This window comes from Cololabis saira, chromosome 12 (genome assembly GCF_033807715.1).
Source record: "Cololabis saira isolate AMF1-May2022 chromosome 12, fColSai1.1, whole genome shotgun sequence".
NCBI classification, from domain to species: Eukaryota; Metazoa; Chordata; class Actinopteri; order Beloniformes; family Belonidae; genus Cololabis; species Cololabis saira.
The window spans coordinates 30286537-30304741 of record NC_084598.1 but is presented as its reverse complement, the minus strand read 5'-3'; the positions used below and the strand labels follow the sequence as shown (position 1 = coordinate 30304741).

The 18205-nt window shown below is 40.7% G+C and overlaps 1 protein-coding gene across 2 annotated transcripts in view; it reads left to right on the top strand.

Annotated features, from left to right (window-relative positions):
* LOC133457340 (probable G-protein coupled receptor 153) overlaps positions 1-18205 on the top strand; it is a 51112-nt gene continuing 32907 nt past the window's right edge. For both annotated transcript variants that reach the window (XM_061736506.1, XM_061736505.1), the window contains exon 1: positions 1-435. The gene's annotated coding sequence lies outside the window, so the exon portion shown is untranslated. The remainder of the gene's footprint in view (positions 436-18205) is intronic.

Here is an 18205-nt window from a genome sequence, read left to right as displayed (position 1 = left end):
GCGCGCCTGGTCTGCCGGGAGCGCGCAGCAATCATGTCTCATCCATCGCCCGCCTCGCCTACGTCGGAGGGTAGAAGAATAAATTCGTCTTTTACCTTCAATTAGCTCAGCCGCTCTCTCTGTGGGCTCGAGAAGAAGCCGACACCTTTGCTTTGAAACAAACTGCTGGGTGATTTCTTGCTTTTTTTTCTCCCAGTGAATGGAAGAGAAGAGGGCGAGATAGGGGAGCAGCGGCTGCTGCACAGCTGTGTGATGTTTCAGGGCTCACCCGTCATTACGCAGGTCATTCCTTCAACTCAGCCGTCGACACTCCGTCTCTCCGTGCAGTTTCGGGGGGATTTAAATACAGAGAGGCTCGAATTGACGCGACTTGACGACTCTCTTGTCATTCCCTGGAACAATGAGCCGTTTGGAGCCCAAACATCCCGTGCAAAGGTGAGATAAGACGCACGCGACCTATAATGATAATGTCACAGTCCCTGGTAATGATTGGGCTAATTCATAATGGATGTAAAACAAATGCAAACAACGGGGCTTATCCCAAACAGGTGGTGTCTTATCCGCACAAACAGCTCAGCTGTTGAGGAAAAGTGTATACGTTACCAAGAAAAGAAAAAAAAAGAATCAAAATAGTGATATTTCTGTGGACATGGGCTGCAGATCTGACCTACATTTGGGATTGCATTACAATCAAATGAAACAAGAACATGCAGATTATGAAGTGGCCTAATTAAAAGACGATTGGCGTGTATCACACGCTGTAGGCGTTGTTATAAGCTAAGAGAACAGAACTAAATGAGGAGATTAATTTACAGCACATCTATGCGCTGTTAGACTGGTAATTAAACAGAGCAGAGTGGCGGTGATTGACAGAACCACCCACAGTCAGAGAATAACCTAGATATGTTTGTGTACTTATTGACTTGGCTGACATTAGAAAAAAAAAAACAACAACAGCCTGCTGAATTTACAGCCATCATTAATTTCTATCAAAGAAAGAAGTGGGACATGCAAGTTGCATTTTGGAAAAGTGTTTTAAACAATGTTAACATGCTTTATCCCTCTACTTCTCCCTGTCTTGAATTTTTTAACTCTGCTTTAGGTGATGAAGGATGTTACACAATTTCATTTATTCCATGAGTCCCAGTGTCAGCAGCTTCATTTTCGTCGTCTTTTCATGTCACAGTTGATCACATTTGATCTAATGCAGTTCCTGCCACAAAAGTCACAGCGGATACGGAGGACAGAGTGGGTGACATGTTGTTTTGGGTCAGAAAGTGACCGCACAAGCAAGTGATCCCTTTCACAGCTCAGAGAACGCACTGTGGCCTGCGTGTAACAGTTGCTGCTACACCAAAAAGCCTCACAACAGATCTCAGCGTTGCACGGGGCATGTGTGACATTTTGTTTGTCACACATTTGCCTCTGTCATTTTGTGATCGCGCTAGCCTCTGTTCACACTATTCTGCTTTCCACTCACCAACAGTGCGTTGACTGCGTTCATCCAGACAGCATTGTATTATGGCATCAGTGGGTCTATAGAGATTATTATCCTTTCTGAATGATTTAGTTCCCTTACACTAGTTTGAAATTTAGTCTAATGTATGTCACCTCAACTACATTCTAGCTCATGAGACAAACTCTAATTCTTCTGACATATAGTGCCCAGCGTTGTGGTCAGAGTCATAGCTGGAGGTAGCTCAACATAAACAGGAAGAAAGCCTCAAGGGTTACATTTGTGATGGAAAAGTCAGATATTTAATCTATGACAAGCTGCTCGTGAGCTAAAAAAAACTAAGCACAAGTTTTCCGAAGAACACTAAGCGGCATGTTTGATTCCTTTTTTGTGATTGTTTGGTACTTTTTCCATTTCAGATGGAATTCTGTACCTCCTTCGGCACTTTTATGTACTTTTTTACAACTTCAAACCAATTCCCGAGGTCTCAGTGAAAGGTTTACAACATGTCAAAATACCACAGAAAGATGGTCCAGTTGTTTGCTTCTCAGCTATAATTTAGATCTCTTTTAGGAGCAATTACTTTTAGGGGGACAGAGTGAAACACTCAGCTCAGCTTCCAGCTACCAGGTAAACTTAAATTTCGACAGAAATTACACTCAATAACCCTTAAGGGGGTAACCTTTTTCAAGCCACTTTACCATTCAGTATCTTGGGAGCTCAGACAAGCTCATGCACCATATTAAGCTCAGACAAGCAAACATTAAACTGATAAAAAAATACCTGACTCACTTTCATTTGCATGCAGTTTCCTGTCATCATTCTTTTAGGAACAATCTTGACCCAAATCATGAAATGATACAAGTTGTTAAAAGAGCACGTTGCAGATACATAATGGCCAGCCATGTATGTACAAAACCCTGTCATAACTTCTAGCATCCTACTATTACAAATCCTCGAAATTAGAATTAATGCAAACATTAGAAGTCAGATTTATTCTTCAGTGCATAAAACAGACCAAGTACTAGTACTTATTTTCTCTTAAGTTGCCTTCATACCTTCATGATGATAATATACTGTTTTGAGGTTCAGCGAATGTGGCAGGATTTTAATTTGAACTGATGAGTGGACTATCTGAGGTTGAGATAAAAAGGCGAAGGCTGGATGACTCCACTCTGAGCTAGGTCGCTGATGTACCAATCTACAGTAAATAATAACGGCCTACTGAGTGTTTTTCAAATCTATCCCGTTCCAAAAAAAGTAACATTGTTATGGTTTTCCAGTTTTGTGCTGCTCGTGACTTCAAGCAACCAAACACATTTTCCCAAACACAGAGAAAGTGATTACTTGCCTGATTAAGTACATTTGTGGTATGGTATCTTCCACACACTGAGTGCACCAAAAAAAGTAACGTTAGGTAGCTTTTGGTGCTTTTGGCTTTACTGTTGGTATGGTGTTTGATGATGCTCTGTACGGGCTTTGCCCCAAACATACCTTTTAGTTCAACCTTTGTCAGACCGTAACACATTTTCCTACATGGTTTAGGGTGACAGGCTTGCATATTCTTTGTTTTAAGACACAGCTTCTGTCTTGCCACAGCCCAGACTGGTGCAGAATACAGGAAATGCAGGTCACCTGCAAGCAGTGAAATTCCTGTAGTTCCTTCAGTGTTGCTGTTGTTCCTCTTAGTAGCCTCCCTAATAAGTTTTCTCCATGTCCCCATCAATTTTGGAGTTGGAGAGTCGGCCCGACCTTTGCGATGCTTCTGCAGGAGGTGCCACGTTATAGATAATGATTTTGAGTACTAGGGTTGAAGCTCGGCTGCCTTCAATATTCTTTATCATCCCTCTCCAAACTGGTACTTTTCAACAATAAAGTCTGGCAGTTTTTTGGCAACTCTTTATGTCCCAAGACTCTCAGTAGAATGCAACCCAACCAGTAATACAACTACTTCATCAACATATTTTAATCAGACTTATGTAATCGGATTCTTGTTGTTGCTGTCATTTTTATTTTAAATATACTCAATATGCAATAAATACCTGCGATGGACTGGCGACCTGTCCAGGGTGAACCCCTGCCTCTCGCCTGAAAATTAGCTGGGATAGGCTATAAATAGGCAATAAATACTAAAATATACCCACCCCCATGTCTGAATGATTGAGCACCCTGTTGCTTTAAGATAAAAACTTGTATCAGCAATGTTATTGCCAACTACTAATATTTATGCAACATTTTCAACACAGCACACATCTGAACTGCTCACTGTCACATTAATCCCAAGTCGTGAATGGCAGCAGTGCTAAATTTGAACTGGGATCTGCTTTTCAGAATCTCACAGATTTCTAAAGTACATAAATAAATGAAAACTCTCTCCATACTTTCCAACTTGACTGTCTGCCCTACACTATCATTCAGTGCCTAACTTTTTTAGCGAACCTCTAAATAAACAAGACCGAACGATGCTCGGAGTTCACTGCTGAGTTCTAACTGCAGCTCCAAAGTTGGGCTGACAGACGAGGACGGACACACATGGCAGCGTGGAGAAGACATCGAACCCACGTTCAGTGAACATTAGCTTTTGTTGCAATGATGTGCAGTAAAATCCTTTTGAGTAAAAAGCCATTAACAGTCTTTTACCAGCTGTTCAAGAGGCTTAAACATGAATTTTATATGTCTGTATTTGTAGTTTGTTGACTGTACCACTGCTGACGTTGCCAGAAGCTTCTCGAAGGAGACGTTTGTTTAAATCTCAATGGAATTCTCCTGTTTAAGTGAAGGTTAAAAAAAAAAAGATATTTTAACAATCCTATAAGTACTGATATATTACCTACATTCACAATCTGATTGTTTGGCTAGTATGTAAAAGTATGCCAATGTGATATGTTGACTAAACTTTGTTTCTTTGTTATCTATGTTGTTGTACCTCCCTCCGTGTTGTACAATCGGGCACAAATACCAAATACAGCAAACGCTACGTTTATATTAATTATATTATATTATAAAATTAATGTAATAATATATATTAAAATGAAGATGTCGAGACTTTCATTTGCTTTCTCATTTAGCAGCGAATTGTATATACGATGTTAAATGCTGCACGACTGGGTATTTCTCTAATACGCTGCTATAGGCTGCTAATAGACTGTAGATGTTTGAAATCTGGAAACCACTACACATAAAAGATGTCTTCATTTGCTATTTATTTTACAGATAAAGACAATCTCCATTTCTGCTTATGTCTCCTTCCACTTTCAGGTATAAATATTTATATTAGCCTTCTTGCCCGCAGCAGTTCAACTATGTGTTTGAACAAGTGGAAACTTTTCATGCAGTTGCAAAATTGGGCAACTGAAAACATATGCCGTCCCTTAAATTATGTATCCGTGTTACACACACACACACACACACACACACACACACACACACACACACACACACACACACACACACACACACACACACACACACACACACACACACACACACACACACGTTGTTATTAAATGTCCATGACACTTGAATATGTGTCATAGACCTCGTTTACATCAGAAATGTTTCCCTGGGTCAGCTATACTTAGGAGAAGTTGTGTTCTCTTTTACTGAATTCATAACAAGTTCTTGAAGAAAGTCGACATATGAAGTTAAGTAAAACTCCATTACTAATGCGTTAAGTTAAATTCCTGTTCCTTAGTGACGTATCAAGAACCATTTCTAGTATTCAGTTCAGAAAAAATATTTTCCAGTTCTTTTTGTAACATCTGCATCAGGAATACATTTATTTAAATTAAAAAAAAAACGCCATTGCTTATTCCTATTGATATGATATCACAGCGCTTTCTATCTTGTGACGGCTGGTCTGATTTTACTGGTGTGGTTTAGACAGTGAAGCAGAGCTGGGTTTGGGGTGTGACTCCAGCAAGAGAGCCGACTGCCAGCTTACTCTTCCCCCCTGCTGTGCATTATTGAAACGGTGTGATTAAATGGAAGAAGCGTGTGCTCACAACATGTTATTGTTGTTATTTGAGGCTTGAACTATGTGCACTTGCACAATTGGTGTCTGTTGTCATCAGCTGCAAGCGTATACTTTACAATGATGGCACCTAAGGAGGGTTAGTGTCTCTGAGATTATTATAGAGTATATGTTATCTCGTTTCTAATCTTGTAATATGTAATCATCTCTTGACATTCACGGGTCCATCCCACTCAAATAAATGATTCTTACACACCATTGTCTTAGTCTCTGTTAAACAACATTCCTCTTATACTGTTAAAACATATTGTTACAATTATTTGATGTGAGAAAATTGTGATCATACGACATGCTCAATAATCATCTCCACTCACTTCTTTCAAAACAACAGGATGAACTCTATGTCATATTTCCACATGGCTTTAACCACACTTGGAATTGTTTGACTGATGGAGTCGATGCCTTTTCTTCTGGACCATTTGCACTTACTTAGCGGAGGTTTAGAGTTTAATTCGGTGTCAAACTCATCACGTAAGGAAGTCATGTGACCGCATAAATGTATTAACTTCTCAATTCCTCTGGCGTCAAAAAAAGAAAGTCACAACAACCACTACATATCTTTTTTCCTTCATGTTTGCTTAAACATGACAGGTATATTTTAGTGATAGTTTAAGTCATTTCTTGGCATGAGGAGACATGTATCTGACCCATGTACTCTCAGTCTAATCTTGTTAGGGCCCGAGCACTGAAAGTGCGAGGACCCTATTGTATCTGTGATGTTTATTATTATTATTATTATTCTCGCCGTAAATAAATTGCCTTTTTGGAGGCCTTAAAATGCTCGAAAACTCACCAAATTTTGCACACGCTTCCAGAGTCGCGTAAAATTACGTATTTTATGGGCGACAGGCATGGGTCCACAAGAATGGGCTCTATAGCGCCACCTATTTTATGTTTTTTGACGAGCCCCACAATATGGTTTGACTTACAGCAATGACCTTTATGTGAGTATTATATTAGACAAAGAGCTACAAAAAAGTCTTTTGGACCCATGGTCTAAGTTACACAGGAAGTCCGGCATTTTGAACAGAAAATGTCATTTTTCATGAATTCTGATCATTTCTAGGCCTCGTACTTTAACGAACTCCTCCTAGAGATTTTATCGAATTGGCTCACAACTTGGTTTGTACAATCTAGACACATGGCCGACGCTAAATTGCGAAGCTTTTAAGTTTCTGCCAGAGGGCGTGACCGTAGTGATCCGGCGAAGTTTGAGGTCATTTTTAAGCTTCGCCATGAAACATCAATTGGCTGTAATTCAGCAATACATGATTTGATGTGGTCGAAAACGTATGTGCATGATTGTAGGTTGAGCCTGAAGACATCTGTGGTGGAATATTCAGGATCGGTTGTAGCGCCACCTGTTGGCACCAGGAATTGTCATGTCTTCTAGTTTGCATCTGTGCTCCAAACGAGATCAGTTTCTTGATCTCAAAGTTGGTGAGATAATAGGTAAGGCATTGACGATGAGTGACAGAGAAAACTGTAAGTTTGTGTCAAAGGGCGTCGCTGTCAGAGGTTGTCAAATTTCGGGGTCTCGCCATGAAGATAAAAGTTGTTGTAACTTAAACATAATTGGTCAGAATCAACCCAAAATCAATTCATGTAATCAGGCTTCCATTCTGAACAAGTGGATATGACAATCTTGGATGAACTCCATAGCGCCACCTTTTGGTCAGGTATACATTTTTCATCAAATTATGTGCTGCAATTGCTGTTTCGTTCATCCAATCTTAATGAAATCGACATATATGATTGTCAGTAGGTTCCTTGTTGACCGTGTCGCGTATCGTGGTCATTGCTTGAAAGGAATTGGCATTTTTATGTCACTCTGTATTTCTGGAAAAATATTAATTAAAAATCAAAGATTTTGTGTAAGGAAAATTAAATGCCAGATTCAGAGACCTTTTGGCATGACGAAAAAATCATACACTGGAACATATTATTTTTGAAGAACTCTGCCACTCTCTTTTTTGAAAATACCAACTAATAACGTAAAAAGCTATGACTTTGCCATAAAATTATTTTATTGACATGTGACTTCGTACATATATTGTTTACTGTAATGTGAAAATATTGTGTGAATTGCAATAAAGTCCTTCCAATATGGGATTTTCTATGAATATTTATGTCGAATGAATCATTGCCACCCTGTCTCAGCCTGTCTCAGACACGTGAACGCGCAAACTGCAGTTCTGAGTTGGGGAAGAGAAAGGGGAGGGGGCGCGCTCCCGGAGCTCCGAGCCCGGACTGCGTGATGACGTCACTCACACGTGCCCTTGCTGGGAGAAACCTGACACCTCCCCAGTGTTTTGTTTCACACGCGCAGGAGAACGACGAGATGCATTCAGGGCCCGGTCGGAATTCTAAAATGAGCCGCTCCAGGCAGATGAGCCAGCTGCGTACACTATTAAAGCGTGTTCCATGCAATGCGAACAAGCTTCAGCGACAAAATCAATTCCATTGCTTTATTTTTTTTGTATTGGACTGTCCTAACTGGCTGCGAGTTTAACAGTTTCAGTGTGGACAGAGAGCATCCGATGTCACGCAGCTCAACGTGATAATCGGACTCTCGCATGCAGTTATGACATGGTGCAAACGACTCCCTGGGATCTTTAAAGGGGGACCTATTATGAAAAACACGTTTTTTCTTGTTTTAACATATATAAAGTGGTCTCCCGTCAGCCTGCCAACACAGAGAAGATGATATCCCATGAAAATCTGAAAGGTCTGCTCGCCCCCACCCTTACAGAGTCCCCCAGTGACAGTGTCATGTGGTTTCCACGGGCCGTTGTGATTTGTGCATTTTCTTTACGTCACCAAAATGCAAACCACGCCCTCGGTCTCCTCCGCTGCTGAAACCACGCCCACCACCAGCTCTGCCGGCCGCTCGAGCTCCGCCATTGTTCAGCAGCGCTGGCTGTTTGAACAACGAGGGAGAGTTAAGATGAGGTTTTGCATGGACATTTACCCTCATAAAAGCATCAGATCCCTCAGCACGGATTCGACAACTGACACACTGAGTCCGCGGTAAGTTCCGGTTTTTTTAATGTAATTTATATTTGTCTATGAGTAGCCTATGATCTTTGCATGGGCTAAGTATAGCTTAGCTCCGGAGCCCCGGCGCCGCGTACGGAGCTGCCGGAGCTGCTCACGGACCAGCCCGTCGAGGGGATCCGAACCCGTAGGCTCCGGGGGAGAGCCGGGAGAGCCAGCTCTCCCCCGGAGCCTACGGCGTAGGGTACGCGTCGATTTAACGCAGAACCGTGGACACGCTTTGCTACGGAGCGACGCTTCGTCTCCTCCCCTCCTACACGTCATTCAAGCAGACAATCAGAGCAGAGCCTCATTATCATAGCCCCCACCGCCCTGAAAATGAGCCACAGATTAGATTAGATTGTTTTTAAGACATTCAAGGCCTGTTTCAAATATACATTAAATGCCATAATATGTCTCCTTTAAGCCTGAATTACAGTTCTGGGTCAATGATGTATAAGGCCTATTTCTTAAAATACTTAAAATAAAGATATATTTGGCCATTTTCCAAACATTTGGAATGTAGTGTGCATATGTGAAAACTTAAAACAAAGGTATTTTAGTGTTTTTAAACCTACATTAATAGGGCAACGACCTTAAAAAAGTAATTGGGGGCGACCCTTATTTATCTCAAAATTAATAGATTTCCTTAACAAAATTTATATTTTAATAAATATCAGTAATTAAATTAACTGTTCAAGAAAGATAGACTCATGTGTCCTTTCATTTTCGAAAACCATTTTTAAATACATTTTATCTATAATGGAAGTGTCACCCTCATAAAGAGGGTTAAGATTTGAGACAAATTTAAAGACATTTTATTAAAGAATCAGCATAACTATGTCGTTGTATGTTCCTATGTTTTTCATAATAGGTCCCCTTTAAAGAGGGATAACCTTCATTTATAGTTAGAAGAACCATGAACATTTTTAAGATGTTTTGCAAGACGTGGACCCACATTTATAAAGAAATCATTGAATTTATTAGCAATTTGTGTATGCTCTGTTATCTTATGCGCCATCCTGAAATGTAGACTGGGCTGGAATAGATGATTTTTTTTATCTTGTTGAGTAATTCTTTCAATATTTTCCATAGATCATTTATTTATTTCTAATAAGATGGTTGTATTTATTCCTATAATTTTTGTATGTAGCACAATTTAAAGGACTAGGACTTTGAAAATGCCTTTTATAAAGCTTGTTTTTGTTTAAAGCAGATTTCCTAAGTTCTATAGTAAACCATGGTTTGTTAAAAGGAACCCTGGTTATTAAGACTTGTAGTCCCTAAGGCCGCGTTCAGACTGCAGGCAAATATCCGATTTTTAGCCCATCCAGATTGAAACTGGATGACTCTTTTGAAGTCTGAACAGTCCCAAACCGCATGATATCCGATTTTTGCAAACCAGATGGAAACCACCTCCAGGAGGTAGTTTCATATCCGATCCATATCGCATTTGGGCAGATGCGTCTCAGTCTGAACAGCTCCAAACACTCAGATCGGATATGACTGTCCCAGACGCTCCAAACCACCCGCCCATTTCCAGTTGTGGAGCTACTCATCCTTTCACAGAGAGCATGTACAATCTCTGATGTCACGTCAAAAACTATTATTTGTAGTTTAAGTGTTGCAAATTCACATTACAAATCATGTTTTAATAGCAGAAAGAAGACTGCATTTCCACGTACGGTGCGGGTCGCCGCGTACCCTACGCCGTAGGTCTGCGTTGGTGTAACGCGGAACCATAAATCAGCCTTCAGTCGCGCTGTGAGCCTGAACCTGCAGCCCGTCAGCTCATTTGTTGTTCATTGCTGGTTCGTTTTGTTAACTCTGAGCTAGGGCTGGGCGATATATCGAGATTTTAATATATATCGATATATTTTCAAACGCGATATGGTATGAGACAATATCGTTTATATCGATTTAAAAAAAAAAAAAAAAAAAAAATTTTTTTTTTTTTTTTTTTTTTTTTTGATATAGCTTATTTTGTGACAAATTGACTTGAATGTTTTATTTGAGATTTGCACAAATGTTTTGTTATTTGCACAACTGTCAACCTCAGTGGAAAAGTCTGCCTGTTACTGTCTACATTGTATTCATTGCACAGTGTATTTTAATTTAATTGTTATGCAGGAAAGGGATATTTGTTTTATTTTATTCAAGAAGCATTTTTATTCTATATATGCAGGCAGTTTATTTTTATTTCATTTGTTTTATACATTTTGATATTGTGCAGACCTCTGTTAATAAAGGTACCTGTGTGACATTTGGCACGAGGCTTTGTATTAAAACTGACTGTTTTTTTTAAGGGTTTGCCTCAGAAAAAAATGAAGCTAACAGAGATGCTATGCTATAATGCTTTGGGGGAAACCCCAATTATGGCACAGAAAAAATATTGAGATATATATTGAGTATCGCCATTCAGCTAGAAAATATCAAGATATGACTTTGGTCCATATCGCCCAGCCCTAGGGGGAAACCACCAATTACGCCGCGTAAAAAATATCGAGATATATATCGAATATCGCCATTCAGCTAAAAAATATCGAGATATGACTTTTTGTCCATATCGCCCAGCCCTACTCTGAGCTTTGTTGGTTGGTTTGTTAGTTTGCTGGTGGTTTTGTTCTGAACACTTTTCTCTGTTTCTCATTTTGCTGGGACGTCGGGTCCCTCCACCGAGACACAACTTTTGCGGTATGCGTTCATTGTTGTGTCTAAAAATGATGCGCAGTGCCCACCCAATCAGGAACGGTAGGGTACAGATATATATATATATATATATATATATATATATATATATATATATATATATATATATATATATATATATATATATATATATATATATATATAAAAAATTTAATTATAAAAAAATAAAGGATCCCCATTACCTTTGATCGGGTGGGCAGGACGCACGTTTTGCCCCAAAACCAGCCTCGAGTTCCAGTAACAGAGGTCCGACGGGAGGATTAGAGTGAGATGGGGCAGTCTCAAACGATTTAAAATATTGCACAGTGTATGCCCAGCTTTACAGGTATGGAACAGCATGTGAGCTGGCTCCATATTGTTATTGTTTTTGATGTCGCAATTACATGACTTCACACAATACACGCGCTGGGTGACGCCTCCGCTCCGACGTCGTTGCTACGGCAACCTTTCAGATCAGTCAATGATGTGGCCCAGTCTGAACAGAGCCAGATCCGATATGGACACTTGCTAAAAACAGTGTGGACAGTCAGCCCTGAAAATCGGATATGAGAAGGAATCAGATATGAATCAGATTTGCCTGCAGTCTGAACGCGGCCTAATTAGCCACAATTGTTCTCTTATACTAAAATATGTTGTTAGAAACACATAAAATAATCTAATTGCTTTAAAAATCTACAATGTTTATCACATATTTTGACCTGCGGGAGGCGCCATGTTTTATCTGCGCAATGCATTCTGGGGGCGATGATATAGAGCGGTGGCTCTGGGAAGATAAGCCGCGTTAGTTTAACTGGGACAGGTATCTAAAACATAGATGAGCAGCATCTCCCGGCCGTGGAGGCTGACGAGGGAGCCCATAAGACGTCTCGGTTCAGGCAAACTGGATCAAAGTTCTGTGATGCACGGGAGATCTGCAAAAATGATCAAAGTCATGCGCATCTTACCAGTGCATTAGGCTACGTAGCCTACGCCGTAGACGGCGTAGCCGGGGCTTTAGAGCCTGCAGCGCTCCGCCACCCGCCCTCCGCTCTCCGCCCCGGCCCGGGATGGAGACGCCGGTGGGCATGATGCACGTTTGGGTGGGCATAGCCCACCCTTGCCCCCCCCCCTAAAACCGCCTGGGACTTTGATGAAACGGGAGGTGCAGACTTTGCGTCAAATAGGCAAGAACATCTTTATTTAATTTAATGATGCCAGATCTGGCTGGGGTTTTTATTGTAGCATCGGCTATCTGCTAGTTGAAACGTGTGGTCGGTTAGTCTATCTGAGTTTTATGGTGTTTTTATAGTTCATGCTTTATGGTGCTGTACTTTTTTTTTTTTTTTTTTTTTTAACTTTTTTGTAGGTGCTTCGTCACCTTAATGTTTGGCTGTGTTTTGATCTGTGTTTCTGGTGCGCCGTCACCTGTTTAGCTGTGTTTTCATCTGTTTCTGGGTGTCAAAACAGTGGACGGGGGCTAGCAGGTGCCACCGTCTGACGTCACTACCCAGAATGTAAACAACAATGGCGACCTACATGTTAAATTATATTTTCAAATTTTATAAAAACGAAGACATCTAAAAGGTTTTTTATATCACATTGTTATAATTGATACCAACATTTATCTTTTAAGACCTACATGTCTTAATAGCCAGGGTTCCTTTTAAGGTTTTCAGAGCTTCCTTTATCTTTAGAAATAAGATAAAAGTTGTGTTTAGAATTGTACTGTGTGGCACGAAGCTTTCATCCAACCAGTGTGCTGTTAAACTTAAAAGTAAAAACGTTTTACTACCTCCTCTCGAAACACTGAGCCAGGTCTGGTGAAAAATGTGATATTTAATGGTTTGCATTAATGGGCGGGACCTAATGGCTCAACAGCGCCCCCTAGAAAACTTTGTGCCTCAAGCCCCACAATACGGTTTGACGTACATGCACCAAAATCGGTACACACCTGTATCATGTCACAACTTAAAGAAAAGTCTCTTGGCGCCATGGCCGAAACCCAACAGGAAGTCGGCCATTTTGAACATTTTGAATTAATCGTGTAATTTTGGCGCAATTTATGCCATTTCTTCGGTCATTAATGCGGCCCGAACTGTAACGTGCACCCAGGTGTGTTATACATCAAAACGTGCGTCTCCATCCTCCGACACCACGCATTACTTTTCTCTTTCAAAAGTGTTACCGTGGCGACGCAAAACGGCAAAAAGCGCGCCCACCCTTCATCTGATTGGTTCAGACAGAAAAAACTTTGCGCCTCAAGCCCCATAATACGGTTTGACGTACATGAACAAAAATCGGTACACACCTGTATCATGTCGCAACTTAAAGAAAAGCCAGGCCTGTCGATACATTTGATATTTCATGGTTTGCATTAATGGGCGTTGCCTAACGGCTCAACAGCGCCCACTAGAATACTTTTCTCTGCCATAACTTTTGAAAGGTTTGACATAAAGAGTCGTGGGTGGTGTCATGGGACTAGGTATTGAGTCCTTGACCATAATTGGCGAAAATGAGCCCCGCCCTTTCTTCTGATTGGTTGTCCCGATTTTCTGCTATAACTTTTGAATGGTTTGACATAGAGAGTCGTGGGTGGTGTCATCAGATTCTGTATGGAGTCCTTGACCTTCATTGGCCTCAATTAGCCCCGCCCCTTCTTCTGGTTGGTTGTCCCTTTTTTCTGCTATAACTTTTGAATGGTTTGACATAGGAAGTCGTGGGTGCTGTCATTTCTGATATGCTTATGGGGGGCGGTGGCCGTGAGTGCGAGGGCCCGTTCATCGCTGCTTGCAGCTTTAATTAATAGTTATCCTTGTTTAGGCTCACCCAGAGTGGCAGAAAAATGCATATTTATAGTCAAATATATAAAAATGCAATATTCAGTCATTACATCGTGTTTGCACGCATGTACACACACCAAAAAAATATTGTTTGCAATAATATCTAACTGGGTTTGGTCTGCTGAGGATTAGACTGTCACTCTCCTGAGTGTCTTCTGTTGCCAGAAGATTTGGCAGGATCATTGACATTTCCCAGCTTACCTGGTCCTGCAGGACCCTGACAGAGGGAGGTTTGTCATTGACAGGTTTCCATGCATCAGCGTTTATGTATTTCCAGAGGGATATTAAAATGTGGGCACTCCTGGATTTGCTCCTAGGGAAGATGGTGTGAAAGTGGTCCGTCAGAATCCACCATGCAGCTTTGCATTCCTGTGTGCCCGTGCTTTCTTTTCAAGTGGCCTCACTACTCACAAGGACAAATGCTATGTCACCGGATCTAAATTTACTTGTGGGATGTTGCTGTAATTAGCAGCTCTAGCCACCTTCAGCAATAACTCTCACAGACTCTTTCACACTCATTTCATAGACATGTCAGTCAAGTAAACTGCACCTGCTTGGACATTAATTATAACTGTTGGTAGATTGTCTATCTTCGAGAGACTAATTTGATTTCACATTCTGATCTTGGCTGTTGGTAAGACATCATATATAACTTTTGAGCCTTTGGTGATGTTAATTCAATAATTATTGAACCCCTTTATGACCACTCTGTCATCACCAACAGGATTTGGCAGAGTACTTCTCATAACCATAACCGTAATAAATCCAATAACTACAGGAAGCAAAAGAGGACTAGATGGTATGAGAGTAGAGGATGTAGAGGATAGGGATATATGGAGGTGGATGATTCACTGTGGTGAACCCTGATGGGAGGATCTGAAGCGAAAAGAAGAGAGGGAACCAGAGAAATAAAGCTTTGTGTACGTATACGGGTCTTTATTGTGCCCCAGGATTTCTGAAGTATGACCGCAGACAATCACACACAAGATTCACCGGTGTGTCATACACATATGAACAGTCTATGGTCGCACATTTGGAACGAGAGCTTTCTAATGATGTCCTGTATGATAGGCGACAGACATGACGGTAAATGTATGCTCAGTGGCTGCCATCAGCTTTTAGTAGCAAGAGTTCTGGAGGCTTTTATCAGATTTTTAAGCCCAATTTCTGAGATATTTGGGCCTTTAGTCTTGGAAAAAACAAACAAACATCCCAAGCATGTTTTTGGTTGTGCATTTTTAGAACTTTCTCTGCTCTTTGTATCGCTCCCGTGTAGTTCTGCCCAGATCTGGGCTAAGTCTGAAGTCTGAAAATGTCAGCCCCCAAAAACCTTTTAAAGTTGTTCTTTTGACTGATGTCATTAAAAAACAAAAAACATAAACAACATTATTCATTTAAAGGAGCTTGAGGCTCCTTTTAAGAAATGAGACTCTCTAGCGCCACCCTTCACCACGACGGCCGTTGGGGGTACTGCAGCCAACAGTGAAGCCGGCACGGGAGAACGGGGAGAACGCGCATGCAGCGTCATGTGACGTCACATCCGCAGCCCAGCGCGGGAAATTCGGGACAGCACATTTGCAGCACATTTTGCAGCACACAGCCTGTTCAAGGCAACGGAGAGATACACTAGAGGAAACATTCTTTTGGGTTTGGAACGCTTCATCTGACATTATTACTAGAAAACTTAAAACGTATACAAATTTTTTTCATAAATTCTGCCTCAATCCGGCCTCAAGCTCCTTTAATGAGTGTTGTAGGATTATTAAATTAACTGGCAACTTATTTTGTCCTCAATTTTTTGTCGACAAGGTGGATTATTCATTGCAGCCCTAGTTCATACTATGTAAACTGTTCCTGGTATGGATGTGTTTACTTGTAATTGTTCACACAAGTTGTGCTGTTTTTCTGCTCCTATAACAGTTTCAATGCAGGTAGAGACTGCATGCAACCATGAATGGAAGTAAAGTACAGTCAGGAAGTCATTTGTCTGATGAGAAGCATGACTAATACGAGAGCTTCCTGGAACTTCAGAATCAACATTTGCAAGTTGTTCTCTGCAGTGACTCTTTCATGTCAAGCTCTCATCGCACTTAAGGAATAACTTTCTTCAGCAGAAAAGGAAGCTCAAGATAACAATACACCATTCCGGGGGTAATCTACACACAGTAAATGTAGACTATGTGCTTCTGTTCTTGAAAATGAGTTTCGGCGAGTCAGCTTCTCTTACTGGAATGGTGTTCTGGCTCAGATCCTTTTATTGTAATGAACTTCTGGACTGTACTGGCTTACTTCCACCCCTGGATAGATGTCAGTCTTCATAAGTGACATGAGTATTATTTAATGTTTAGCCGTTCTTCACCCAGTGACATCTGGGAGAGTTTCCAGTAGCACTTGTGACCTTGAATAGAACTGAAGTGGGCTTAAAAATGAATAAATCTTCTTCTGTCGACTTTTCCTTTTAGCGGTCACCACAGCAGATTATCAGTTTCCATCTTGAATGTCTTCTCTTCATATATGCTGTGGTTGTTTTACATCAGTCATGGCTAGATGTTTTTATGGCCTCTGGTGAGCTGGTATTTTGTTCAAATGGAGTTCCGACTCCATTCTGCTCGCTGGCTGCACAACTGCCATACATTAGTGTCATAGAGGTGTAGACCAAATCTTAAGTTTAGTCTTATATTGATGTGGAAGTATTATATCAATCCCTTATAGGACCTGCAGCAAAACATTTGTCAGCTGGGTTTAAATTGTAGAATTAGGCATTTTATGGTACATTTTTAGATTTCCAGGTGTAAATGTTCATCTTCAGCATTGAAGTTTTGAATTCTCATTGTCATTCTGCAGTTGTAACCAACAGTGTTTAAGCAGTGTTAGGAAATGCTTTTTTAAACTTACGTAATGAATTAGTTGAATTTTAATCACCAAATTAAACTAAATAAATGAGTTTATGTTTAAGGTAAAGCTAGGACGTCAACGTTTATGTAAGTCTACTATAAACTCCTAAGTGACCTCAGGGATGGTGAAGTTGGATACGTCCTTTCTAAACGTGAGACATTAGCATAAGTTTCATGAAGGATTCAATACATTTTAGATGATGTGGTGTGTTAAGCAGCTTTGAGTGCATGGAAGGGATGTTTCCAGCTCAGTCAAGCAAACCTGAGCTGTTCTCTCATCTGCCACGCTGAGGAACTGCTATATGCTCAAAATGGTCATACGCTGCCTCAATGAAGGCGCCGGCCTTCATTTGTTGAGATTTTTGAAAAGTGCACTTTACTGTCATTTTTTACGTGTACCTGTGTGTGAGTGTGTGAACATGTGTGTGCATTGTTGGAGTTGGGGACTGGTAGAGTTCCAACAGTAATTTTATCTGAAATGCCCATTGGTATCAGACACTCCACGACATCCTGGGATAGTCTTTGTCTATACTCTGAATGGTCAGAGCTTTTTTGGTTAAGAAAAGAAAAGAGGACATTGAGGGATCATTAAATTATGGTTGATCAGTGTGTATAGTTTCCTAATTCTCAAGCGAGCAGTCTGAACCGTCTAGATTACAGGTTCCCTCTGTTAGAAATTAAGCTGTCCTGAGACCTGTCCGAACAATTCACTACAGATGACAGACTGATAGAAAAACATCTTGCTGCATACATTGAAAGATCTGAGCTTTCTCATGAAGTAGTGTCTGCTCATGGTCCTTTTTCTCCTGAAGTCAATCACCACCTCCTCGGTGTTGACCTCATTCAGAATCAAGTGATATGTATTTATTCATATATTAAACTAAGACAAAACGTTTCTCCTATGGCATGTTAATTTATGTAAACTATTTATATAAAGTGCAAATACAGGTAGCGCCACTGGTGCTGTAACGCTTTCTGTTTGGTCAGAGTATTAGACTTAAATCTTGTCAGCAGGACTCAAACACTCTGCTACCATCAAGTGTCTAACGGTAGCATTTGCATGCTGTCCATGTTGAAGCCTGTTTGGCCTGTTACACATTTTAATTCTATAATCACTATAGCTTATCGCATAGAGACATGATAATGGAATATCAGTCCATTAGAGCTGACATAATGGACCCTCTGGCTGTCATGTAAATTTGCTGTGGTTGAAGGGATTTTGATTGCAGCGGGGGGGAAAGCCAAATATTTGTTTCCA